The sequence below is a fragment of the Callithrix jacchus genome, chromosome 7 (assembly GCF_049354715.1).
Source record: "Callithrix jacchus isolate 240 chromosome 7, calJac240_pri, whole genome shotgun sequence".
NCBI lineage: Eukaryota > Metazoa > Chordata > Mammalia > Primates > Cebidae > Callithrix > Callithrix jacchus.
The window spans coordinates 12,412,927-12,439,784 of record NC_133508.1 but is presented as its reverse complement, the minus strand read 5'-3'; the positions used below and the strand labels follow the sequence as shown (position 1 = coordinate 12,439,784).

At 48.7% G+C, this 26,858-nt stretch overlaps 1 protein-coding gene and 1 pseudogene across 10 annotated transcripts in view; both read right to left on the bottom strand.

Annotated features, from left to right (window-relative positions):
* The window catches only part of DIP2C (DIP2 acetate--CoA ligase C (putative)), a 387,622-nt gene that overhangs the window by 307,520 nt on the left and 53,244 nt on the right, over window positions 1-26,858 (bottom strand). The window lies entirely within an intron of this gene.
* On the bottom strand, window positions 20,125-22,274 carry LOC144577113 (uncharacterized; annotated as a pseudogene).

The following is a 26,858-nucleotide window of genomic DNA, read 5'->3' as shown; positions in this document are numbered from 1 at the left end:
TGAGAAGACTCAAAATCAGAACGCCTCTCCCTCTAAAGATGATCACAGTTCCACATCAACAATGGAACAAGGCTTGATGGAGAATGAGCGCATCCCAATAATAGAATCACGCTTCAGGGAATGGATAATAAGAAACTTCGGTGAGTTAAAAGAACATGTTGTAGCCCAACGTAAAGAAACTAAGAACTTTGAAAAAGGGTTTGATGAAATCCTATTGAGAATAGACAACTTAGAGAGGAATATAAGTGAATTAATGGAACTGAAGAATACAATACAGGAACTCCGAGAAGTATGCACAGGTTTAAACACTCGAATTGTTCAAGCAGAAGAAAGGATATCAAAGGTCGAAGTCCAACTTAAAGAAATAAAACAAGAAGACAAGATTAGAGAAAAAAGGATAAAAAGGAATGAGCAAAGTCTCCAAGAAATGTGGGACTATGTGAAAAGACCAAAATTACGTTTGATAGGTGTGCCTGAATGCGACAGAGAGAATGAATCCAAGCTGGAAAATACCCTTCAGGATATTATTCAGGAAAATTTTCCTAAACTAGCAAAGCAGGTCAATATTCAACCCCAGGTAATACAGAGAACACCACAAAGATATTCCTCAAGAAGAGCAACCCCAAGGCACATAATCGTTAGATTCACCAGGGTTGAAATGAAGGAGAAAATACTAAGGGCAGCCAGAGAGAAAGGTCAGGTTACCCACAAAGGCAAGCCTATCAGACTTACAGCAGATCTCTCAGAAGAAACTCTACAAGCCAGAAGAGAGTGGGGGCCAATATTCAACATCCTCAAAGAACAGAACCTTCAGCCCAGAATTTCATATCCAGCCAAACTAAGCTTCACAACTGAAGGAAAAATAAAATCTTTTATGAACAAGCAAGTACTCAGAGATTTTATTACCATCAGGCCTGCTTTACAAGAGCTTCTGAAAGAAGCATTACACACAGAAAGAAACAACCAGTATTAGCCTTACTAAAAATATATCAAAAAGTAAAGAGCACCAACATAAAGAAGAATTTACACCAACAAATGGATAAAACAGCCAGTCAACATCAAATGGCAGTAACCCTAAATTTAAATCGACTAAATCCCCCAATCAAAAGACACAGCCAAAACCCAACGGCATGTTACATCCAGACCTGTTTCACATGCAAGGATACACAAAGACTCAAAACAAAGGGAAGGAGAAAGATTTACCAACCAAATGGAGAGCAAAAATAAATAAATAAAAAGCAGGAGTTGCAATTCTCGTATCAGATAAAATAGATTTTAAAGCAACAAAGATATAGTGGTAAAAGGATCAATGCAACAACAAGAGCTAACGATCCTGACACCCAGATACATAGAGACTTAGATTCAATGAGACAGAAAATTAATAAGGATATCAAGGACTCAAACTCAGATCCGGAACAAGTAAACTTAATAAATATTTATAGAGCTCTCCACTTCAAATACATAAAATATACATTCTTGTCAATACCACATCACACCTACTCATAGGTTTAAATGAAACATTGATTGGCCATTATTAATACCCATTTTTTTTTTCAGAATAAAGCAATATTTCTGTTCACCCTCCCTCTTTCTCTTCTTCTTTCTTCCTCTCCTTTACTCATTTTTTTTTTCTTTCCTTCTCTCAAAAAAAAAAAAAAAGAAACCAACTTGTAAACCTCTAGATCCAGGTCGGCAATGTCTCTCTCATTGCTTGATTTCCTTCCTTCCCTTCCCTCCCTCCCTCCCTCCCTCCCTCCCCACTTCCTCCCTTCCTTCCTCCCTCCCTTCCTCCCAAAAAAAACAGTTTAGGCTCTTACAAATAAAGCTGTTATAAACATCCATTAGAGAAAAAAAAACAAAAAGTATGTACTGTGTGCCTGCTGTAGTTCATAGCTAAGCCTAGCGTCACAAGAGCGAGCGTGCAGGCCCAAGTTTAAGATCAAATATCAAATATCAGGAACTTTCAACATTAATATTTAACTGGCCTCTTGATTACAGGTTTTTTTTTGCATTTTAGGTCTTGGGGTACACGTGCAGAACGTGCAAGGTAGTTGCATAGGTACACACATGGCAGTGTGATTTGCTGTCTTCCTCCCCTTCACCCACATCTGGCATTTCTCCCCATGCTATCCCTCCCCAGTTCCTCCCCCCTGCTGTCCTTCCCCATTCCCCCCAATAGACCCCAGCGTGTAGTGCTCCCCTCCCTGTGTCCAAAAAAACCTAATTAAAGAAATTAATTTCCCCCCCAAAAGACATTTCTCAATCTATTGTCCCATATAAACTAAGTGGCTATATTAAAGAAAATAGACAAATGTTTAAATTAGGGAGTTTGCCTATGACTCCGAGAAGCATGATTTTCTTCTGGCCAAGCAGGGAGCAGCTAGACCAGACTAAGGGGAAGGAAAAACAGCAATTTCTACTCTGACCACGGCCTGGCACTGGGGCATTCTCCATCAGAATATGAGTGTAGCGACCACACACCACCCTCTGACAAAACGCAGCCCAAGGGTGTGAGAAAAGGCCGTCCACATCTGAAAAATCTACAAAGTGTAAACACATCAAAAGCTACAGAAGACTAAAGCACCAAGGAGACCCCTGCACCCTTGGGGTTTACAGAAAATGGTCAGCATCACGCATGCCTGAGATCTGGGGTCAGCTCCCAGCTGCAATGATGCCATGAGTGCAGCCCTGGCTTCCCCTCTGCTCAGAGAGCTGGTCACTCTGCTGGCAGCACTCAGAGCTCAGAATGTCTTAGATGAAAGTGACATATTCCTTTTAAAATGGGGAATTGGGGCACCACAACTGAAGCTCTATGACTATCTCAACTACTGGATTTCGGGGCAGCATTAGGAAATCATGAGAATCCAAACCTCAATTTCATAGCAGATTCCAGATTTACTATAGGTTCCAGAATTTCCTGAAACATTCAATTTATCACTCAGGATTCCCTTGACAAAGCTAATAAAGTCTAAATTCCTTAGAGAAAAACCACCCTAAGCATCACTACAAATAAGATGAACTGATGCCTGCCCTTCACAGCAAACATATAAACTGCTATTCACACAAGACTGTGCTGGAGGAAGCTCTCAGCTGAAGCAGAATCTGTGAGACTTCATCATTCCCACTGTGGATTGAGTGTGAAGACTGTCACCAAACTGGAGCCCCAGTGTGGAGCAGAGAACAGAGTCTCTAACACCTGCCTGGACATTTCATTTTCACCTCTGTCTTGGATACTGATCACCCTCAGAACTACTCAATCACCCACATCTCCAGGTCATTTATCCAGCCACCGGGACAACATAGTTATGCAATAAAAACGTCTTCTCAGGGGTTTCTATCATACTAAACAAGGAAGCTCAGAAGGCCAGGTAAGCCCAAGGAAGGGGAAATGTCCTCCAAGCAGAAAGAAACCAAAGACGACCGGGCAGACTCTCTCAGGAGAAAGAAACAGAGCCTGCTTGCAGCCTTTCAGGCCCTGCTGGCCACAGCACCATTTCCACAGACGCATCCTGCTGGGCCTATCCAAAAGGGCCCCACTTGCAAGATGTTCACCCCTACTTCCAGCTCCTGCAAGACCCTCTGCAGCCCCACTCCACAGTGGGTCCAACTGTGAAAGTCTTCCTGGTGAGACCCCTCAAAGCCTACTCAGCATCCGAGACCAGGAAGCACCGAAAACACTGACCAAAGATATAGAAACATACAAACCCATTCCCCTCGCACTGCCTTCTGGATTCTGTTTTCTTCAGAACAAGTCCTGCATAAATCCTGGGCTGAGGGTGCCAGCCATGGCCCAGCAACACCCGGCTCATGGGCTCCACTCAGCCCACAGAGGACCACTGAGGCCCCAGCATGCTCTGTCCGAGAGGCAGCAAGACACCAACCACAGCCACAGAGCTCAGGGCGCGGCAACTCACCCCTCTGCCATAATGGCCTGCTGTGATCTGAATTCTCATTGGTTGAGAAAGGGATCTCGTGGCCACTCACCCCTCTGCCATAATCACCTATTGTAATCTGATTTCTCATTATTAGAAAGGGGATCTCACTGCTCAAGCACTTCCTGCTGCCCCCTCACAAACAAAAAATCCAAAACCCCTCTTAAAGAACGTTTCTATAGCCTCAAAGCAAGGCCAATCCTGAGACCAGGAAAGATACACACGCATATCTGACATCTGGTGGGCATCACTGATGACCAATGCCACGGCTTCCATGTGGCATGAGACGCCAGAGGCCTGTCATGGTGACTCAGGCTGAGGTCTGAATGGGGCCTTGCCAGCAACCAGGATGAACACCCCAAACCCAAATCCCTGCACTCACATGTGTGTCAGAACTGCTGCATGGCCATCGACACCAGTTAAGAACCAAGACAGATCTGTGTCCTGTGGTCCTCACAACATCCATACACGCACAGGCCCACATGGCACCCTGCTCACCTCCAGTGGGGCTCTCCTGCCAAAGAGGATGACTCTGAAGTCTGCTGAGATTTCCAAAGCTCTAGAAAGTCTTCCTCCTGTTTGTTCGGAAGGCCTAAGGCCTTGAAGACACCACAGTGACAACTGACCTGCCTCTTTTAAGGCAGCTCAAACACAGCAACAGTCCTCAGCTGAGTTGCTGGACCTCACTGCCCTCGAGAGCAGCTGACAACCTACTGGGCTAAGGAGAAGGCACAGACATCACATCCAGAAGCCAGTGGTGCTCACGTCTGTGTTCCAGGAGCCGCCCAAGTGAGTCCCTCCAAGGCTTCCCAGTCCCACTTGAAGATTTTTTTCATTGTATCTCTCTGTATAAGAGACGTAATATCCCATATGGTATCTATGAGATTGTCTCTACTTTTATGAGCACATATGCTCCCTGACTTACCACAGGGCTAAACTGTTCCAATAAACCCACCATAAGTGGAAAATATCCTAAATAAAAAGTGCGTTTGACATAAAACATTTTCAATTTACAATGGGTTCACCCAGAGGCAGCCCATCAGAGGCCAAGCAACGCATGGTGTGTGACTAGTTCATACCATCATAAGGTTGAAAAATCGTTAAGTGTAACCATTGTAAGCCAGGGACCATCTGTATTACGCTCCCATCTTCAGAGACAGAGGAAACCTCTTTTTACACAAGAATCGCAATTTACAATCCTCAAAATGGGTAAGGGGAAAAAAACCTAAATGAGTTTAACATTCTACAGGTTCAAACAAAGCCAAAGTTAAAACAAACAAAGGGCCACAAGGCCGTGTGTGCCAATTGCTAAGACACAGGATTCTGTACTAACACTCAGCACAGCCCCTCAGGGTGGGCCCCAGAGGCAGCTGAGGCTTGCAGCTACAGACACCCTAACAACCCAAAACACGAGTTCCAGGTGTGATTAAGTCGTGTGATGTCTCCACTAGAATATGTGCACACATTCGTTCCTCAGCAAATCTCATCTGATCTTTGCTTGATCTCCCTCCCATGACCTAAAAGGAACACACACACACACACACACACACACACACACACACACACACACACAGAGATCATTTCAAAAACATTCGTACTTGCATTAATTTCTGGGCCTTCAAAATAGCCCTAATGGGGGATAAACCTCTCCTCCAACCCACTGCTTAGTCTTCTTAGTGGATAAAGGATTTCACACAACAGAAGTCAGCACATAAAAGATCTTGTATAAAAATAACTAAGTGGTTCTCATTACAGTGATACGACTAGTATACCAAGGACACCAACATAGAGCACAATGTCTATTAAAGAATGATTAATTTGTTCCCCTAAAAATTCTAATATCTACACAGGAAAAACCCTATAACGTAAGCATATTTTGTCATTCTTTACCATTGTAGTCATATAAACAAAAGGGAGTATCACAAAAGCAAAAGGTAAGACATGTTTGGTTTTTATGACTTGCTGTTCTAAATTTAATATAAACTTGCTAAAACCACCAAGACAAACATGACTACAAAATATTGAACGATCCTCACCTAAATTCAAGTCACTGTTCAAACACTATTACCTCTGCTCTCCTCACAGGAACTTTCCAAAGGTAAACTCTGGAATTGACAGGACAAATTTTTTCTGGTGATGAAAATTAGGAAGAAACTGGTGGAAGGCTGTTCCCTGGCTGTCAGAAGCTTTTCTTTTGCAAAATATCACTGAGAAAAAAAGTACCAAATAGATCTTTACATTCACTTACAATCTATCAAAAGCAATACTGGAGCAAGCTTTAGATATTGGCCACATTCTATCAGGGATGAATTTCTGAATATTAAATCAAAATCAGTCTCTCAAGTCTTACAGCATCCAGTTCGTCTTCTCAAAACCACTTAAGATTTCATAATTAACTGAATTAAGAAATAATGTAAGTCATCTCCTTTATCTTTGACATGAAGGGATAATTTTCCCCCAGAATAGTTCCTCTTTTTCCTTCACATGATTTAATCTTTGGTTGGAGTATTTAACAGGATAATTTGTGTTTCTTTCCTTCTTAGAAAATAAAATACATCACCTTTCCAATATCAAAAACACTAAATAAAGATGCTATAGCTTAACCAGGTCAAAAGCAGTTTTTAAAAAGAGGACAAAACAAAATAAAACCTAACTGCATCTTTGGGTCTTATGTGAGGCAATATCAGGGTCACCTGGATGGACCCCTGCTTGGTCAGTGCAGGCAGGAACCAATTAAATACAGAAACCCAAGCGCTCACTCAAAGCCCCTTCCCAGCAGTGCATCCCAGTGGAAGCCACAGGCACAGAGGAATGCCACATTCCACTGCAGGCTTTGGGGATAGGCTGCTTGCTGTAACATCAAAGTGGCTCACATCCCCCGAATATAAAGTCAGTGACCACTCCCAGATTCACCACAACAGTGCCACAGCAGCCAAGATCCAGAATCACCCCAGTGACCATCGACAGTGGATGAAGAGAACAAGGCCTACGTGTACAAAGGAACAGCTCCCCACCACACAGCATAGAGCCCTGTCACCCACAGCCAAGAACTGAAATCATAGAGCCCTGTCATCTGCAGCAGCATGGAGGGAGTTGGAAGTCATTACATTAAACAAGCCAAGCACAGAAAGAAACCCCACATGCTGTCACTCATAAGCAGGAGTTGAGAGCACAGATCTCACCAAGGCCAAGGTGGTCAGCAGAGCCCAGAGGGTGCGGTGAGGAACAGGAGAGATTAGTAATGGGCACAAACACACACAGCCTAACAAGAGGACAAGACCTACTATTCAATCAATCAGCGAGGGGGATGGCAGTGGGTCATCTACCGTGTATTTCAAAATAGCTGGGAGGGAATAATTTGAATGTTACCAGCACAAAGAAAAGAAAATGTTTAAAGTGAAAGACATCCCAATTACCCAGATTTGATTAATATAGGAACGTATCAAGATATCACATATACCCTGAAAACATGTACACTATGCATCAACAAAAACATAAAAATAAACCAATGGCACAACTGTTTGCAAAGCACCTGCAGGTGAGAAGAACCTGACATGGTTTGGCTATGTGTCCCCATCCAAATCTCATGCTGAACTGTAATCCCCAGTGTTGGAGGTGGGACCTGGTAGGAGGTGATTGAATCATGAGGGCGGTTTCAAACGGTTTAGCACAATCCCCCAAGTGCTATGTAATCAAGTTCTCATGAGATCTGGTTGTTTCAAAGTGCATGGCACCTTCCCCTTCACTCACTCCCTCTCCTTCTGGCCGTATGAAGACATGCCTGCCTCCCTTTCACCTTCCACCCTGATTATAAGTTTCCCCAGAAGTAGAAGCCAGTAGAACCCACAGAACCATATGCTGATTCAACCTATTTTCCTTATAAATTACCCAGCCTCAGGTAGTTCTTTATAGCAGTGGAAGAATGGATTAATGCAGGTCCTAGGACCAGCAATGTCTTTCTTCTACCCAGCAGTCATCAAGTCACCCCAGCTGGTTTTCCAAAGCCTTTGCCAGAATGCTGAAGCTGTTTTGGGGATACTAACTTCCTCATCTCTGGCAAACCAGATGGGACATATTTGTCTCTTACCACCTTGCTCAGAACCTCCACTTCTTCCTTTTTTTTTTTTGAGACGGAGTTTCGCTGTTGTTATCCAGGCTGGAGTGCAATGGCGCGATCTCGGCTCACCGCAACCTCCGCCTTCTGGGTTCAGGCAATTCTTCTGCCTCAGCCTCCTGAGTAGCTGGGACTACAGGCACGCACCACCATGCCCAGCTAATTTTTTGTATTTTTAGTGGAGACGGGGTTTCACCATTTTGACCAGGAGGGTCTACGATCTCGACCTCATGATCCACCCGCTTCGGTCTCCCAAAGTGCTGGGATTACAGGCTTGAGAGAACCTCCACTTCTAAAACAGCCTCCCATCAGGGGCCTCTCTAGCAGCAGAAAAGCTGAGCATTCCTTTCACTTTCCTTCCTCTGAACAATTAAACATCTTAAGCTTTTTTCCCATCTTCCCAGTTCACTGAAAAAACATCTTATGCTTTCCATTTTTATAACACACACACACAAACACACACACACGAACGAAAAGAAGTGCAATGAGAGCAAGGGGAAGTGCAATGAGAGCAAGGGCTCTTGTTCTCCTAGATCTGAGCCTGGCAGTCAAACACTAGCTGGATTTGTACTAATACGATATCCAGAGACAGAAATGCAAATATCCCCACAACTTCAAATACCCTAGGATCTAACAGGCCCAGTGGTCCATGTAATTATGGTTTATGCTGGGCCATTCAAATGGTGTCCAAATCCCTGTCCAAGTGAGCTCTTCAATTTTAGGACTTTTCAGACAGCTGCTTTTTCGCCTTTTTTTTTTAAGGGATCTATTACGTTACAATGAAGAATAACCCAGGCCAGGTGTGGTGGCTCATGCCTGTAATCCCAGCACTTTGGGAGACCGAGGCAAGAGGATCACCTGATGTCAGGAGTTCGAGACCAGCCTGGTCAACATGGTGAAACCCTGTCTCTACTAACACAAAAATGAGCCACGCGTGGTGGCAGGCACTTGTAATCCCAGCTACTTAGGAGGCTGAGCAGGGGAATAGTTTGAACCCAGGAGGTCGAGGTTACAGTGAGTGAAGATTGCACCACAGCGCTCCAGCCTGGGCAACAGTGGAAAAAACAATAAAAATAAACCAATCTACCCAGTTAATTCTTCACAAATGTCAAACATATCAGTTAAAAGATAAATAATAAGAAAGCATATTTTTAAATTTCAATCTTTAAAGAAGACAGGAAGATGGAAAGAAGTTCTCCAAGGATGGGAGGAGAAAAAGTGCAGTTAAGAAAATTTTAAAACCTCAGAAGACAGACAAGTATGGAGTAAGACCTCAAGGCAAATTTTCTTTGCATTTTGATTTAAAAAAAAAAAAAAAAAAAGATGCCCAAAATATTAACTCTCCCATCTGCATCTTATATTATTCCCCATCCTTTGAAAGGCTGGAGATGGCATCCCAGGTTCCAAAGTGCCCAGCCGCGGCTCACAACAGGCAGTATTTCTCATAGCTGTTTACTCCCGACTGTGCCAAGAGCACTCTGTGGCCCAACTGACACAAAAAGGTCCTAATTTACACACATGTTCACTTTGAACAAAGAAATGAAACAAATATTGACACTCCATGGAACCAAGTATTCTCTTCTGAAAAGTCAAGAAGTGTCAGGTTCCCATGAGCCAAGCAGCTTGGTTACGGAAAGCACTAGCTGCCTTGCTGGGTTAGCGTTAAATGTATTCAAAAATTTAAGTTATCCAGCCCGGCTCCCAGTGGGTGTGTACGTTGAGCTGGCTGCAGTACTGATGCATACGGCCCACCCTTTCCCATGGTTTTGCCTAAAGCAGAGCACCCCACACCCAGGAAGAGGCCACAGGACAATGTGGCCCGAGGTTTAGAACAGTTGCAAGGAGAGCCGCAGGCCGACTGCCTCGTCCACAAAGGGTGACCCACTTCAGAGGAAATCTCTGAACAAAATTCATAACAGGTGAATTTAAAAAATTCAAGATTTCTAATTTCATCCCATAAGAACTTTTGAAGAACAGATGTGTACCTGCTCCCTCCAAGTCAACGAGAGGAGGCTCAGACAGTCACTCACAAGTCCTCAGCCTCCACTTCTACACCTAGAAAATGTCAGCTCAAACAGATCACAACGCAGTGCTATTTTCTATAAATAAGAAGCACGCCCTGGCATCTGAGTTGAGATGTGAATGTCTGGAATGTGCCTGCCAGGCCCGGGAGAAACTGCAGCAGCTGCAGGATACAAGCCCACTTAGGAATCCAATTTGGAGGGAACCCAAGGCACCTAAAATTGGTTCCACTGGTTTTATTTTCTTGGCAAGGCTTGACCAGGCAAACAACTGCATTAGTCTCCACCCTGGATATCTGTGATTCCTTACCTCTTTTAATAATTACCACTGTTTCTAATTCGTGCTAATTGGGATGGGGACTTAACAGCAGGTAATTAGAGCAATGGCAGAATTTGCTACTGAATTACAATGGTCCAGAATCCTGACAATGGATGCTTATGGAAGAACTGTTGCCCAGAAATGGAGTTCAACAAGTCCTCCCCACGCCCCAGGAAATGTGGCATTTCCACACACCCCTGCTTTGGTCTTCCTGCCAGCCTCCTGATCTTGGCCATCTGATGGCATCTGACCTCCTGTCTACCCTGCCTTCCTCCAGCCTGGGATATTCAGGGATGCCCATATACAGGACCAGAAAACCAGGGGTATCCTAAACCAATACCTGCATTCAAAGTCCTCCACAGCACCCTGACGGTCACCAAGGGCCAGCAGAGCAATCCGGCAACTGCTCCCAGAACCTTCGGCCTCAAAACAGGCACATGTCTGGATTCAAGCTGACAACACTGCATTCTCTTTGCCATGCACACATGGAGAAATGTCAGGTTCCACCTAAAGGTATCATTAGGTTTCGCACTGGCTAGGAGCCCAAGTCAAGTCACACTTCACAATCTCAATTCACCATCAACAGAAAAGCCTGCAGTTCCCCCCCACCCCCCGGGTGCACAGTGTGCATGCATTTCCCCTGGAAATTCAGATGTGAGCCTGGCTGAGGCGGCCACACAGACACCGCAGCCCCTGCAAGTGGGCCTGGACGTGTCCCTCTGCTATCTGCACACAGTGCCCAAGGCTAGTAGTGCTCGCTCTGTGGTGGGATCCATCTGGGCCCGCAGAGGACCTGGGGCACAGGAACTGCTGAGCCAGCCTGCAGCCAGAGGCCTAAGGGATCCCTACAAGGCTCTCTGGCCAAGGTGCCCTCACCACAGGCAAAACCACACAAGAGAACTGCCTGCAGAACTGGAAACGTCCCAATCTGCTCTGCCAACACAGAAAGACAACAGCCACCTGTGGCTGCTGAGCCTGAAACGTGGCCACTGGGATTTAATTTGTAAAGTTCTTTTCAAATGTGTTTAGATATGGAATCAAATCTTTATTGTAATTAAATTTAAAGGAGCCCCTGGCTATGGGCTCCCACGTTGGGCATCAGGGCTCCAGAGAGTAAGCGTGGGAAGGAGAGGCCCAGAGCCTCTCTGCGTTCTCCACACTAATTCAACAAGTCACTGTAAGGAGAGGCACTCCAGCAGCAGGAGTGGCACGCATGGGAAGAACTGGGTTGGCCCCGACACAAGCATGACCTCCATGGCATCCTGGCTGCCTCTGCCAAGAGGCAAGAGACAATGACGCCCACCTGGACTGGTGTCCAGATGCGATGACGCACCCAAGCATTAGTCCCACGCCAGCTAGAGATCACCAGCCTCTCATTTGTGAAACAGGCAGAGCTGTCCTGAGCCCTCACAAAGAAGGAAGAATTAAGGAGGCAATTCTCATGATATCCACAAAACACATGACACTCCTCAGCGGAACAGACACAGGCTTCCCTGTGAAAGTGCCAAGGACTGTGCGGTCCCCAGGCTGGCTGTTGTTCCAACAATCAGGGGAAGAAACCAGATCCGTTTCCTTCTTTTAGGAGAATCACTTGTACTGTGATTAGACTGAAGATAGAAAATGGTTTATGTTATTTAATCACCAAGCACCACTTCTGCAAGGAGGGCCTGCGAACCTGCAGCCATCCTCATAGGGCTGCAGTGTTTAAATGCAGACATGGACAACTATGAGGTCTGGCTTCCTCGGGGACGCTAAATTCAAACTTTCGCCACTGAGGAATCTGTCATTTACAGTCACTCACCTCAGCAACAGAAGAGGGATCAAGACACAGACTCCAACTCAGGCACAGGTCCCATCAAATTCACAAATTTTACAAAACATTTACTTGGGATGCCAGAAGAAACGCAGCTTAAAACACATGCAACACACAGTTTGCTTAGCCCGTTCTTCCGGTAACTTCTACTCCTAAAGCATGTCACAAGTGGATTCTACAGACGGATGACAGACACATCCACGCCTTGTCCGTGGCAGCACAGAAACCCGCTTAGAAGAGAGTCACTCCCATCAAGCTTCCTGGCTTTGGTGTTTAAAATCTGTGTCTCATGCATGAGATTACACACCTCTGAATAACAGACACTGCGACTGTCATTTCACCCAAAAGGGCTCTAGGAAACCAAGCACTGCCCAGACGCCAGAAGTCACTGGCTGTCTCCCTGTAGCCCGATTCCTTCCTGCCTGCAGGGAGTTTTGGAGATGCAGTGATCACAGTTAATCACAGTTACAACCACATGAGACTCTCCGGCCATGAACAAAGAAACTGAGTGCTGAATTCCTCCACATTTAGCACCCTTTTGTTTTATCCTAAAGACGGCTGAGAAAGGCTGGGGCTGATCTCCTCCTGGAGTGTAATGACTCCAGCCACTTCTCCCCACCCCAGGTCACCCCCAAGTCACATGCTTTTGAGAAACCAAGGCAACTCTGTTCTCTTCACTCTGGGTTCCAAGTACCAAATTCCTCAATTTTATCAATTAGGTTATCAAGAGCCATTTGTAATCTGGACTGCCATCTGATACAATATTTAAAGCTAATTTAGGTTGTGGTAATAGCTCCTATTTACATTATAAACTAGCATGAATGAAAACTTTAATCTGTGTTTATTGTTCATGGGACCAATTTTGTAAACAAACCAATTATTCAAGCAATGATTGTCTTCAGCCAAATGCAAATTAATTTGCTTTGTTCATAAAAGATTTATTTTCCAGTAGGAATTTTTAAATTCATGATCCGAATTCCCCAAGCCTGTCTCTGCACCTTCCCCCAAGTGCACAGCGGGACTCCTCAAGGCATCCCATTGGTGGGCCCACCAAACAGAATAAGTACACAGCAGCCCCCCAACCTCCAACCCAGGAAGCAAGTCTGAGCCCCAGCAACCCCCTTGCCCAGCTGTCCAGCCAGGGCTTCCTCACCAGCACGGCACCAGCCCCGTCACCCAGCCGGGGCTTCCTCACCGGGCAGCACCAGCCCCCTTGCCCAGCCGGGGCTTCCTCACCAGGCAGCACCAGCCCCCTTGCCCACCTGGGGCTTCCTCACCATCGCAGCACTAGAGGTGTGCCAGGTTTGAAGCCACATGTGCGTAGAGAGCAGAGTGCTTCATGGACCACAGGACATTCTGCAAATGCAGATTCCCTCCTTGGCAGTAAGGCTTCACCATAGGAACAGCCCAGCAACCCTCCGTACCTTCCTCAAAGTATCCAGGCTAGCTGTAGAGAGGCTAATGAGTGCCTAGGAATCGGCATTTAACACAATTCTTAGGAATAAAAAAGGTTGAGGGCCACGCCCATCAGCAAGGTGGCCTTCACTTATTCACTGGCTCCGAAAACACAGATTGAGGTATTGGGCCAAACAGAGACAGGACAGGGATGGGGAGGTGGAGGGCGAACTCCATGGACCACTAACCACCCCTACCGAGACTCCATGATTTAAGGAGAGGCAAAGCCAGGGAGAAAAGATGTCCACACCACGCAGGAACTGAGATTTCACCTCAACCGTGCAGCACATGGCTAACAGCCAAGGCTGGGCAAGCTGGGGGCATAGAACGGGCTCACAGGCCCAGAGGTGCCCCCCACACCCAGACCCAGCGCAGACCTCTGGGCACCGCCTCCGTGCCTCCAGCCTGGCTTATTTCCTGCTCCCTCTCTACTGTGTTGGTCTCTCAGCTGCCCTCTGAAGCACAGGACCTCTGCCCTGGACTGCCGCACACACTTTCCCCACATGCTTGGAGGACTGCAAATAGGCGGGTAAAAGCTGGGTTCCAGGGCTAACGTCTTGCCTGAGACATTAGTTCCACCCCTAGCTGTGATGTGAGCCCCTCAGTTTCTCAAATGTGAGATGGGGATGGTAACTGAACACACTTCCCAGGGTGGCTGTGGAGACTGAGACCACGCACAGCCATACTATGGCGTCCAGCATACAAGAGGGTAACCACCCCTCCCCTTGGTGCACCTACCTCCCCTTGCGGTTCTGAAGGAGGCTCAGAAGCCACCCTCCAAGGGCACTCATCTGTTCCTTATTGCACTAATGCCTCGCCTACAGAAATCCACTTTGACTTCCAGCAGTGCAGGTGTGATAATTTAGGAATCCCGCTTGCTTGTGAGCTCCAAGAGCTTGAGGTCACCAGGATCCCAGGACCCAGCACTGTCCCACTCTGTGATTGCATCTTAAAACTCCAAAATACTCTTCAAAATGCTATTGACATTTGCTTTGTGCATAAAATGCTAAAACCCTCAAGTGAAACAAATGTCTTCAACAGCTTGATTCAATTATAACATGTGAGTTACACATCTGCCAAGCTGTAAGGCCTCATGCCTTTACCAGAGAGCATTTTCTCATGTATCATTAAATGGTTCATTAATATAAATTACGACAATCTCTTTAAGAAACAGGGTGGTTGTTTTTTTTTTCTGGCATTAGCTGACCAAAGGAAAATTGGGTTCTAGCAGGCTTGCTGGCCTGTAGAGACACACACATCTGCTGAGACAAAACCAAGCTCCTTCCCACTGACGTGGCCTCCTCCCAGGCCCCTCACCCGGGCACCCCGGGCACCCGCAGGCCCCTGGAGGAGCGAGCTGACCTGCCCACATTTCTCAAATGCACAGCTGCTGCTAGCACCACAGACGGGGCTCAAGGCTCCAGCGCAGGCGCCCACCACACTAAAAATACCACGCAGCATTCACACCAGGTGATGGTGGCTTTCACTCCACCCCAAAGCCATGTATAAATTCATAGTCGTGACTAAATAATGATTTTTAGACCCCCATGACCTACTTTGCTTGCTTTTATACCACTAAGTTAAAAGACTATCACTCAGCCACAGCCTCTGAAATCGTGGAATAATTCATTATTTGGGAACAGAGCCTCTGCCAGGTCACAATAAACGTTCAGGGCAACACCCCATGGCTTCCTAAAAACAACCACGGTCCACACAAGCCGGTGCAGACCAGGGCCCTCCTGCACTGCTCAGCCATATGACCACATCTGGGCGGAAGCCGCACCACCACCGGAAACACTGTCCCTCGCCAAGGTGTGCTTGGTTACGACCTTTTTCCAGAACTAAAAACCTGAAAGGACAGGTCTGTATAGAAAACATCAAAGGTACTTCCAATTCCTTTTTCCAGCTCAGGCCGCAGGAAGCTTTTTTCAGCCTTCACCATATTCTGAGTGTGGCCTAGTTCCCCTAAGACGAGATAAAATCAGAATTCTAGTCACTGCCTCCCAGGCTGTGTGGCAGGCACACCCTTCCTTCCCAAGCTCTACCTTCAGTTACATGAGGAAAGGCATGGTAAGCCCCCTTTCCTTGGGTAAAACCACAGTTCCCAGAACTCTGGGGCCGTCCCCCAACTCCACTGTGAACTCCTGAACAAATCACATTTCCATATATACACCTTCCTGTGCTAGTTTTCTATTTCTCCTGTAAGAACTCACCCCAAACTTAGCGCCCTAAACAACACTAATTTTCTCACATTTCTGGAAGCTGGAGTCCCAAACAGGTCCCACGGGTTAAAGTCGGCAGGGCTGGCTCCAGGGAAGCAACTGTCTCCTCGCCTCCCTCAACCTTGAGGGGTTTCCACATCCCTCGGTCCATGGCACCCACTGTCTCCAGGGCCCACGGCTGCCCTGATGGCCCCTCAACAGAAAGACGCAGAACATCGGGAGCATAGGCTCCACGCAGGCGCCAAGCCTATCCACCCTCCTGGCTCCTCACGAGCTCCCGTGCGAGCTAATACGATTCCACTTTAACAAGCGTCACCTGTGCAAGGGGCAGTGCCCACAGCTGTGAACCTGGTTACCCTCGTCCACGTAGACCCCAGGACTAAACTCACGGGCCATGGACCATTCCACAAGCAATGAGTGACCGACCACCTGCCCGGGGGACCTCCATGGCCCAGCAGAGACCTCTGGTGCCTCCCCTGGGCCCAGGGATCGGTAGCTCAGGCTCTGCAGCGCCAGAGGGCCCTGGATAAAAATGACAGCTCCTGTGTCAGGGAGCCACCTGCCCGCGGATGGTTCCCTGTACTTTAAGTAGACCAGATGGACAACCTACGCCACACGCAGCTCCATCACTAGAATAACAGCCGCACGTGGCGAGTGCATGGATCGCCACCCCTCTGGCCCCGCCCACCTGCACTAGCACATCACCCGCATGGCACCCAATCAGACACAGCTGCTGCACAGCCCAGCTGTCAGCCCCCAAGAACATTCTGGATCACAATTCACAGCAGTGACTCCCATCAGGGCCACATGTGGTTGAAGGTATTTACAGGAGGAGGCCACAGCTGATCAGGCTGGACTGAGAGCCCTTCCCACTGTACATTCTTATAACACCATTTTATTTGTGCATTATTCAATTGTATGGCTTTTCTTCTTCCTATTTTATGGGAGTGTTTCTTGTTCTCACGACTGCAGTGATACTTCAAGCTACAACTATCAATGTGTAAATAGCCTGGAAGGTGCCTTATTAAACATTTTACATGCAAGCAGTCAGAGGCACCTAAACAGGAGGCCTGTTTTCTTCTCTGAGCCAAACCTACATCCAACTCAAAACAACACCCAAGGAGAGGGGCTGCATCCCCAGCACCCGTTCCAAGGTGCCTCCTGGGGGGGCAGGGAGAAGCCCCGGGTTATGGCACCTTCATACTAAAGTCCATTTGGGTAAATGTAAGCAACAGGCTTAAGAGATTAAGCAAACCATGAAAAGAAACCCCTAACCACAGTTTCTCCAAAACAGAATTAAACTCCCTTTAGTTTGAAGTGGAAAAGCAGAAGTGATGATCAGGATACAAAAAAAATGATCAAGTATCTGAACACAGGAGAACAGACAAGGGCCGTCGTCTCTTCCTGTGTCAGGAGGAGCTTCTCATCTATGCTTTAGAAGGTTGCTCCTTTTGACTGAAAGTTATTGCCAAACCTGGTGTGTAAGCAAGCTTCAATTATTTCAAGGTTCAGCAGTAAAACTCTGCAACTCTCAAAACCATTTTAATTGGTTTGAATTTTTAAGTGACTCAATTTGTTGGCTGGATTATCTAATGGCTTAACCATGTGGTCATGTTGGAAAATTATTCCAGTTATTTTTGTTTTTCCCACTGAAGACACATGTGAACGTTCTTGTAGTTTGCAGTTGGCTGGTTCTGATATTTGGTCCTGAGGAGGCCCAAGTACCTGGAAAAGAAAAATCTGAAACCTTAGGACATTGAGTGTGGTCCGGGGAGATGGAGACTCCAACCCAAGGGCCACTGATGGACTCAGCACGTGAGCAGACCAGCGTGATGCACCAGGCCATGTATTCTCCACTTACAAAACAACACAAGCACACACCCCCAGGCGTACACTCTGCACACACTCGCATGTCTGTCCCTACCAACACCAGCACACACCACTGGGGGGTCCACACACACTCTGTATGCACTCACATCTGTCCCTGCCAACACCAGCACACACCCCCAGGGCATACACACACACTACACACTCTGTACGCACTATCTGTCCCTGCCAACACCGTCACACACCCTGGGGTGTCCACACACGCTCTCTATACACTCATGTCTGTCCCTGCCAACACCGGCACACACCCCCAGGGCGTGCACACATGCTCTGTACATGCTCACATCTGTCCCTGCAGCCCCAGTCAAAGAGTCACAGAGAGGAAGAGGAAGAGGAGGAAGGGCTCAAAGGGCACAGAGGTCCTGGGCCAGCTCCACTTCCTACCTCAGGGGAGACCCCTCATATGATCCCAATGGTCACTTACTCTTCCACCTCCATCCTCCATCCTCCCTTGTGGATAAGCAGGAAGCCCAATGCACAGGGCTGTGATGAGCATGAATAAAAGACTGCAGGAGCTCACACCAAGGTGCTAAGTACGGGGCCTGCGGATGCTTACATCATAAACCAAGAGGCTGACACGGCTTCCGGAAAGGATATCATTTGCTGATAAACTGAAACGTGTGACCTAAGAGCCTATGAAGGTCTACAAACAAACCAACCAAAAGGTTTTGTTTTGTTGTTTTTTTTTTTGCAAACACCATAGCCTGTTTGTTTTTAATGCTCTACCTTCTTTGTGTATAATTTAGTTTAATTTCAGTCAAAATAAGTCCAATAAATCAAAAATAAATCATAAGTAAGTCCCAAAACGCAAAATCACAGGACTGAGCATGGACAGTCATTTCACTTCATGTCCTCCAGCCTTTAGGACACATCAAGGAAAGACATGATTCTAGGATTCCTGTTAGAAGCGCTGCCGAGGCATCTGCTGGGGCTTCCAAGTCGCAGCTGTTGATGCTGCCCACGAGCTGCTTGGACAATGCTGAAGATTCCTGAGGTCTCTTCTGTTCCGGCCCTCACCCAGGAGAGAAGGTGCGTGGAGATAGGGTGGGAAAAGAGAGGGAGAAGGAGGGAAGAAGGGGATGGGAGGGGAGGGGAGGGGGAGGAGGAGCACATTCCATCCAGCAAAGCAGCTGCATTGTAGTGAGAATGGAGAGTGTGTTGCCTCTCAGGACAGGGAGCTCAAGCTGTTTATAATTGTTAGAGTCAACAGTGACCAGCTGAGGACAGGGCTGTAATTGGAGTTGACAATGTTTTATTTTCATAGTTGATACTGGGGACCTGGACCTAAAGCACCATGCCTTACACTTCTGCCAGATGGTCCACTGCCTCTTTGTACTTGAGTCCATTTGACTAAATACCCAGTATTGACTTGGAATTATGACATATAGGATACCCCTTACCACGGTAACATAAAACTCACGTTACATGGCAGTTTGCTCAGGGACTGGCTTCTAACTCTGGGTGGGAATGTTAAGCTCAGTCCAGTTCAATTCAGTAAGCATTTACCAAGAAACTACTAGACCTAGAGCTGTGTTAGACACTGGATGTGGGGTGATGGGGATACGAAGATGAGGAATTAGACCTCAAGAAGCTCAGATGCTCTCATTTAATTCCCTAATGTAATTATCCAGCTTCAGTCTGATGGCTGTAATGTCTAAATTCTTTTTTCTTTATTCCAGTTCTGCATAGCAAAGCATAAATACTAACAGAGAAATGATTCTGTGTTGGAACATTCAGTGAACAGAGAAGCATTCCAGAGCACGAGCATCAGGTAGCACAAGGTTGCACAGAGGCCGCACCAGATGGACACCTGCAAGGGGACTGCAGCCGGGCTGGCCAGGGAGGTCACAGGAACAGGCGCAGGTGTCACCCTCCAGCTGCACTTGGGTTTTCATAAGGACGCATGCAGGGAAGGGGATGAAACCAGAATGTGTGGGGCTGAGGGGAGGACGGGATGGACGCAGGGCTGAGGGCTGGCCACTGCCCCTTGTATCCATGCCCCTATGAATGCTGCTCAAATCAGCCCCAACAGTGAGAGGTCGGGTGATACAAGAGGCCGAGAGACTTCACTTCCCTGGCATTAACAGATTACAGTCATTAAAAACATCTTCTGAGTTTTCATCTGGAAAACTTTGCAAATGATATTTAGAGACAAGAGGCAGAAGATGAGGCCAACACAGTTGGAACAGAAGCGCCACCTGGCTCCTTCTCTCTGCACTCAGGACCCACCCGGAGCCCTTGAGCCAAAGAGGACTCAGGAGCTGCCAGGCTCAAGACCACCACCCCTGACCAGAGTGGTGAACAGCAGGGCGAGGTCCCTGGCACGTGGATGGCAGGATCTTCAATATCTCAATCCCAGGGCATGGAGCAGAGAAAGACTGGGGCTCCCAGCTGAAGCTTTGCTGTCATCTCTGTCACCAAAGTCGAGAAGGACTGAGTAGGACCAAAGCCGGACTGCCAGCTCCTTGGTGGCTGCTGACGAGGCCCTCATGCTGCGGGTGGGACAGTCTAGGGGAGCCCACAGACAGTAGCAGGAATTGTAGCCATGAGTGCCCCAGGGGCCCCAAAACACAAGTGCGCAGCCTGAGGAAGGCAGTACCCATTGAGGAAGGTGGCATCCAGGCGTGTGCCCCACTCGAGAGGCATGTGGAACCGGAGCATGGCACTTTCCTGTGAGTGGCTTTGTGGGGTGTAGGAACACAACGAGGGGCTCCAGTAGTTAAGAAGTCACTCCCACCAACCCGCAGGGACCCAGGAGGCCCCTCTGGACCTAGCTGGAGTCTCTCCAGGGAAGTCTCCAAAGTCCTATAGAAGGGGTGAGCATCATTCTTGCTCTGCCCTGATGAGGCCCCCTGACAAGTATCCTGAATATGCAGGCACACAGCTGGTTTACTCACCTGAAAGGGACCTGCTTAGCCACCAGCCAGGGAGGGTTGGAGAGAACCTGACCAACACATGAACCCTCCCCAAGCACTCACCTGGGGCACCCACGAGAAAACTATGGAAGCTGTGAAGACAGAGGTAAACACAGGGAGGAGGCTGCACCAGGGGAGGTGTGCTGCGCCCCACAAGCAAACAATGGAGGTGTTCGGTGCTCTGAATACCCTGCTGCACCCACAGCTGCAGGCCTGGCCAGCAGCACGACCTTGGCGGCCTGGACCCAGGAGCACGTGTTAGGCAGGAGCTGCCCAGTCCTCCGGGAGTGGCACCGGGAGCAACCCCTCACCTGGCACTCTTGCTAGATGGACACCATCATTGTAGATGCAGGTACCTGTTATCGACTATGACAACCAACTATGCACCTTGAATTACAGCCGTGTTCTCAGCAGGTCACTATTTACACTGACAATTACAAGTAGCTTGAACTCGCCGTCCTGAGAGGCAACAAACCCTTCATTATCTCGGCCGCAGCCACTGCGCAGCCCTCCTCCCCCACCACTTCCGGCTGGGGCAACGTGCAGTCCCATGACAGTGACTCAGAGCCAGTACAGTAGCTTCAATGCAGAAAAAAAATCACAAAAAAACTCAAACACATCCCAAAAACGGGCAGTTGGTAGGAGCTGATTCCTAAATTAAACATTGTTCAGAGGCTTTCTGGGCTAGCATGACTCTAATAACAGGCTTCTGCTTTCTGCTTCCCTAAGAGTAACAGGAAGAACAGCTAGGAGGCCAGGCTCTGCTGTTCTGCAGGCACCGCTACGTGGAGCCTGCCCTGTGGCCACGGTGGCCTGTGCCAGACAGTGTGACGGTCACCCGCAGTGAACACTCCGCACAGCGGAGCGCAGACAGGATGAGGAGGCTTGGGGAAGAACAGAAGGTGACTTCTAACCCTGCAGAAGACATTAACCCACACAAGGCCTCACACACACTGCGCTTCAATCAGGGCCAAAGCAGGCCCAGCTCTTAATAGTTCCAATAAATGCAAAGGCCACCCTGAAAAGCTGTGTGAACCCTTTTGACTCCTCACAGGTGAGGAGCCACTGCCTAAAACACAACATGAAGGAACTGACCTGAAACTGCACATTATAAAACTTATTTTTAAATGATGGCGCTTAATTTAAAAGACTCCCAAAGGACACTGCATTAGAAAGTGACAGAATGAAACTGTGAGGGTGACCACAGGAGTCCCTGGGAAGGGGCCTCCAAGATTTCACCACATGTTGAGTCAAAAGAGTTTTGCAAGCTAAGGAAAACTGCATGTGATGAAATATTTGATTAATCACCTAATTCCTCTCAACATAAGAAACTATATTAAAAAGTCTTCCCAGAAGGTAAGGCAAGACAGTGGGCTGTGAATACACAAAGAAATATTCACTACATCCATGGACCATGACAAAAGAAACACTGACAAAGGCTGAAGCCGAGTGCCAAAGACGCGCTGGAGTCCAGGGCTCCGTGCACACCTGTGCCAGGGACAGGAAGGGTCCCACTGTCCAGAAGGCAAACCAGGGTGGGAACACCAGGGCACCTGTCCCAAGGTGCAGAGCCAGTGAACAGGGTGCCAGAGCCATACTGGGCCAATCCCAGCTGCCAGGCTCTGGGGCTCCTGGGAATATACTCTTGGTGACTCGACTCCTGGGTGGGAGAGGCGGCAGCATCCCCCAAAGGCACCTGGAGAAGTGGTGTTACTCTCTGTCCCCTGTCCCTGGTGTTACTCTCTGTATCCTTCTGTCTCTGTTGTTACTCTCTATCCCCCCATCTATGCCCCTGTCCCTGGTGTTACTCTGCGTCCCCTGTCCCTGGTGTTAATGTGTCCTTCTGTCCCTGGTGTTAATCTCTGTCCTCCTGTGTCTGGTGTTACTCTCCACCCCCGTCCCTGGTGTTACTCTCTGTCCTCTGTCATTAGTCTGTGTCCTTCTGTCCCTGGTGTTACTTTCTGTCCCCTGTCCCTGGTGTTATTCTCTGTCCTCCCGTCTCTGTTGTTACTCTGTGTCCTATCCCTGGTGTTACTCTCTGTCCCCTGTCCCTGGTGTTATTCGCTGTCCTCCTGTCTCTGGCGTTACTGTGTCCTCCTATCCCTGGTGTTACTCTCCATCCCCTGTCGTTACTCTGTGTCCTCCTGCCCCCTGGTGTTAATCTGTATCCTCTTGCCCCTGGTATTACTGTGTCCTCCTGTCCCTGGTGTTACTCTCCGTCCCCTGTCGCTGGTGTTGCTCTCCGTCTCCTGCCCCTGGTGTTACTCTCCGTCCCCTGTCGTTACTCTATGTCCTCCTGCCCCTGGTGTTACTCTGTGTCTCCTGCCCCTGGTGTTACTCTGTGTCCTCCTGCCCCACGGTGTTACTCTGTGTCCTCCTGCCCCTGGTGTTACTCTGTGTCCTCCTGCCCCTGGTGTTACTCTGTGTCCTCCTGCCCCTGGTGTTACTCTGTGTCCTCCTGCCCCACGGTGTTACTCTGTGTCTCCTGCCCCACGGTGTTACTCTGTGTCCTCCTGCCCCACGGTGTTACTCTGTGTCCTCCTGCCCCTGGTGTTACTCTGTGTCCTCCTGCCCCTGGTGTTACTCTGTGTCCTCCTGCCCCACGGTGTTACTCTGTGTCCTCCTGCCCCTGGTGTGACTGTGTCCTCCTGCCCCACGGTGTTACTCTGTGTCTCCTGCCCCACGGTGTTACTCTGTGTCCTCCTGCCCCACGGTGTTACTCTGTGTCCTCCTGCCCCTGGTGTTACTCTGTGTCCTCCTGCCCCTGTTGTTACTCTGTGTCCTCCTGCCCCTGGTGTTACTCTGTGTCTCCTGCCCCTGGTGTTACTCTGTGTCCTCCTGCCCCACGGTGTTACTCTGTGTCCTCCTGCCCCTGGTGTTACTCTGTGTCCTCCTGCCCCTGGTGTTACTCTGTGTCCTCCTGCCCCACGGTGTTACTCTGTGTCCTCCTGCCCCTGGTGTTACTCTGTGTCCTCCTGCCCCACGGTGTTACTCTGTGTCCTCCTGCCCCACGGTGTTACTCTGTGTCCTCCTGCCCCTGGTGTTACTCTGTGTCCTCCTGCCCCACGGTGTTACTCTGTGTCCTCCTGCCCCTGGTGTTACTCTGTGTCCTCCTGCCCCATGGTGTTACTCTGTGTCCTCCTGCCCCTGGTGTTACTCTGTGTCCTCCTCCCCCTGGTGTTACTCTACGTTCCGTTACTCTCCATCCCACAGGCATTCTGGCCTATTTGGGATAGGACACACACCCTGTGCAGATGCCAGCATGGGGCCAGAAGAGCCTGAGACTCTCTCACTGACACTCAGGAAGGATGGAACAGCCCATGGTCATGCTGACAGGGCAGGGTGAAAACATCTGTGTCCATAATATTCTTTTCACTAGAACTGTTTGGACTATTCATGAACTAATCGGTTAAATATTAGCAAGGACCATTCACATTTATTCTTTTTGGCTAGTTTTCCAACTCACCAGAAACCACACTCCTACAAATTACACCTAACTCAATGGCAGTGCTTTGTGTCATTTAGGAAAAACACACCTCTTTCCCTCCAGCTTTGTCCTCCTTCCATGAAAAGTGCCTCTGACTGCATTGCTCGCTATACCAGGATTTCACTCAGCTACAGAGAAAAATCTGAGTGGGTTTCAGAGGTGAGCGGTCCCTGCACAGGCTAACGTCCTCCAGGGAGCCTGGCCCAGGCCTGCCCCACACACCAGAACTGTGCCTTCCTACCCTCAGACCCCCAACGCTGCTTCCCCTCCAGGCATCGTGCCCAGGCAAGAAGGCCAGACAAGGACCCAGGGCTGCTGTGGTTCGGGAAGTCCTCCCAACAACTCCCTCTCCGTGACCCCCAATCAGCATCCTAGCATCAGGACCTGTGTCACCAGCCACCCCACTGTGCAAGAGAACTGGATTTTCAGCTGGGTTAACTGCTTCCCTAAACAACATTAGGGTTTTGTTACTGAGGAAGAAGGAAAAAGGAGGCATCTTCTTGGCAACCCCATGACGTCTGGCCCACCAGTTCTCACCACACCAGAGATGTCTACCCAAGATGGTGTCTTCAACAGAGTGCCACTGACCCAGAAGTGCAGTAATTTTTAAAGTCAGCACTTTCACCAGAGTCGCTGACTCCTTTACCTTTACACCCAAGAAAAACATGTTTGCCAAGCAAATTAGATATCCACGAGGTTTAAGGGAAACCCCAAGCCTGCTTTCTTTAAGCCTCAGACTTTTCAGACCATCATGGGACGTTCACTTGAGAATGAAGCTGCGCCCGAAAGCTCTGCTCCTGCTGGGCATCATAAACTGACCACACGGCTCAGCCACGTGGACCTTCAAAGGACTTCACGAGAGGCACCTCCCTGGTACATGTGACAACAGGTGCACTTCATTCAGCCTCGAACAGGCCACACCCTCGTTATAGGGTCGGGGATCTGCCTCCTGCCATCAGCCTCCAACCTCACTGAGGTTCTGCCTCTGTGTCTGTAATAACTGCCATTTTACCCAGGTACTAAAATGCAGCATCAGAGTGTTTAAAGGTCTTTAATATCATCAGCTTTCTGGGTACAGTTCTTGGCACTTTAATGCAGCCATTCAATACAGGCCTTACAACTCAGATGTAGCTCATACCTTTCCTACTTAACTAAGGAGGAAACTGAAGCACAGAAGGTTGCAGGAAAGCACACAGCTTCTAAGTAGTAGACTGGGATTCAAACCAGTGATCATCACATGCTGAGCTACCTCTCAGGCTGCGGTAACGTCCGATATTAACCAGGTAGAACAGCGTTCCGCAAATCAGCCAGAAATGGTCCTTGTGGATGGGCCTGTGGTTACTCCTCCCTGCAGAACGAGACCATTAGCCCAAAAATCCACCTGTGCCACACTCAACTGTTTACATATCCAATTACTTTTAAAATATCCTATCACACATGTGTACAGCCATTTAGAACCATATAGACTGTTTTGCTGACAATCAACCCAAGACCTCTGTCGGCAACAGGCAGGGTGCCAGGTCCAGAGAGGGCAGGACAGAGACACAAACAGGAACCGCTGCATCCCTGTGGGGCCTTGTCCTGATGGGCCCAGGAGGACAAGGCACAGACCACGGGCACAGGCAGGCAGTGGGCCAGGAAAAGTGCTGGCAGGAGGCAGTGCTCTAAACTCTGATGGATGGAACTCTGCTAAGCAGCAAAGGTGGAGAGAAGGCACCCATCTGAGAAGATGAAGAGGCAGCAAAGCACAGCTGGCCTCGGGGAACCAGAAGCCACAGGGACATCAGGCTGGGCACTGCTGTCTGCCAGCCACTGGCTGAGGGATTGTCCTGGGCCTGGAGGGGCATCCCTAACACTCTCCACTGGATGCCAGGGTCACCCCCAGCCCCAGGTGAGAACCACGGATCCCAGAGGTGAATGAAGTCAGCCTGTGGGAAGCAGGGGGCTGGGTCAGCCCTGCACGATGAAAGCTGGATTCTATTTTGTGGGGTTTTGGTCACACTAATGGCCGGTCAGGGTTGTCCAAGGGGAAGTGACTTCCAGCAGTAAAAAGGACAGATCAGAGAAGGGGCCGGTGCAGCCAGCAGGGCACTCGCTGCCTGGGTCCAAGGAGAAGGAAATAAAGGCTGGTAACATGACAGTGGCAGGGAGCCCAGAGGGAAGGAACTGGTGGTAGAGACACAGGGCTGGCCCCACACAGGGCTGCAAGTGACTACCCGTGGGTTGTCCTATTAATTCTCATCATGGTCCCTAGAGGCAGCTATGAGGATCCCTCTCCTGAGGACAGAACTGCTCCAGAGCCACACAGCGAGGATGGACAGAACCAAGATTTGGGCCAACTCCAAAGCAAGGGATCCTGACCTCTCACCTGTGGTCCCAAGGCAGGGACTGGAATCCCCTGGATACACAGACCCTCCCAGGAGCTGCAGGAATGGGAAGTGGATGCCCCAGACCAGCAGCAGGACCCAGGGTTTCTGCCCTCCACAACACACTGGGACCAGCCACTGCACAGGTGGACACATGGTGCTTTAACCCATGCTGGCAGAAGGACGCCCTCACTCTCAGGGTGGAAACCACAGCCATGATCAGGCCTGGCCTCACTGCTTTAACCTGTGCTGGCAGAAGGACACACTTGCTCTCAAGGTAGAAACCGCAGCTGCAATCAGGCCTGGCCTCACTGCTTTAACCCACTC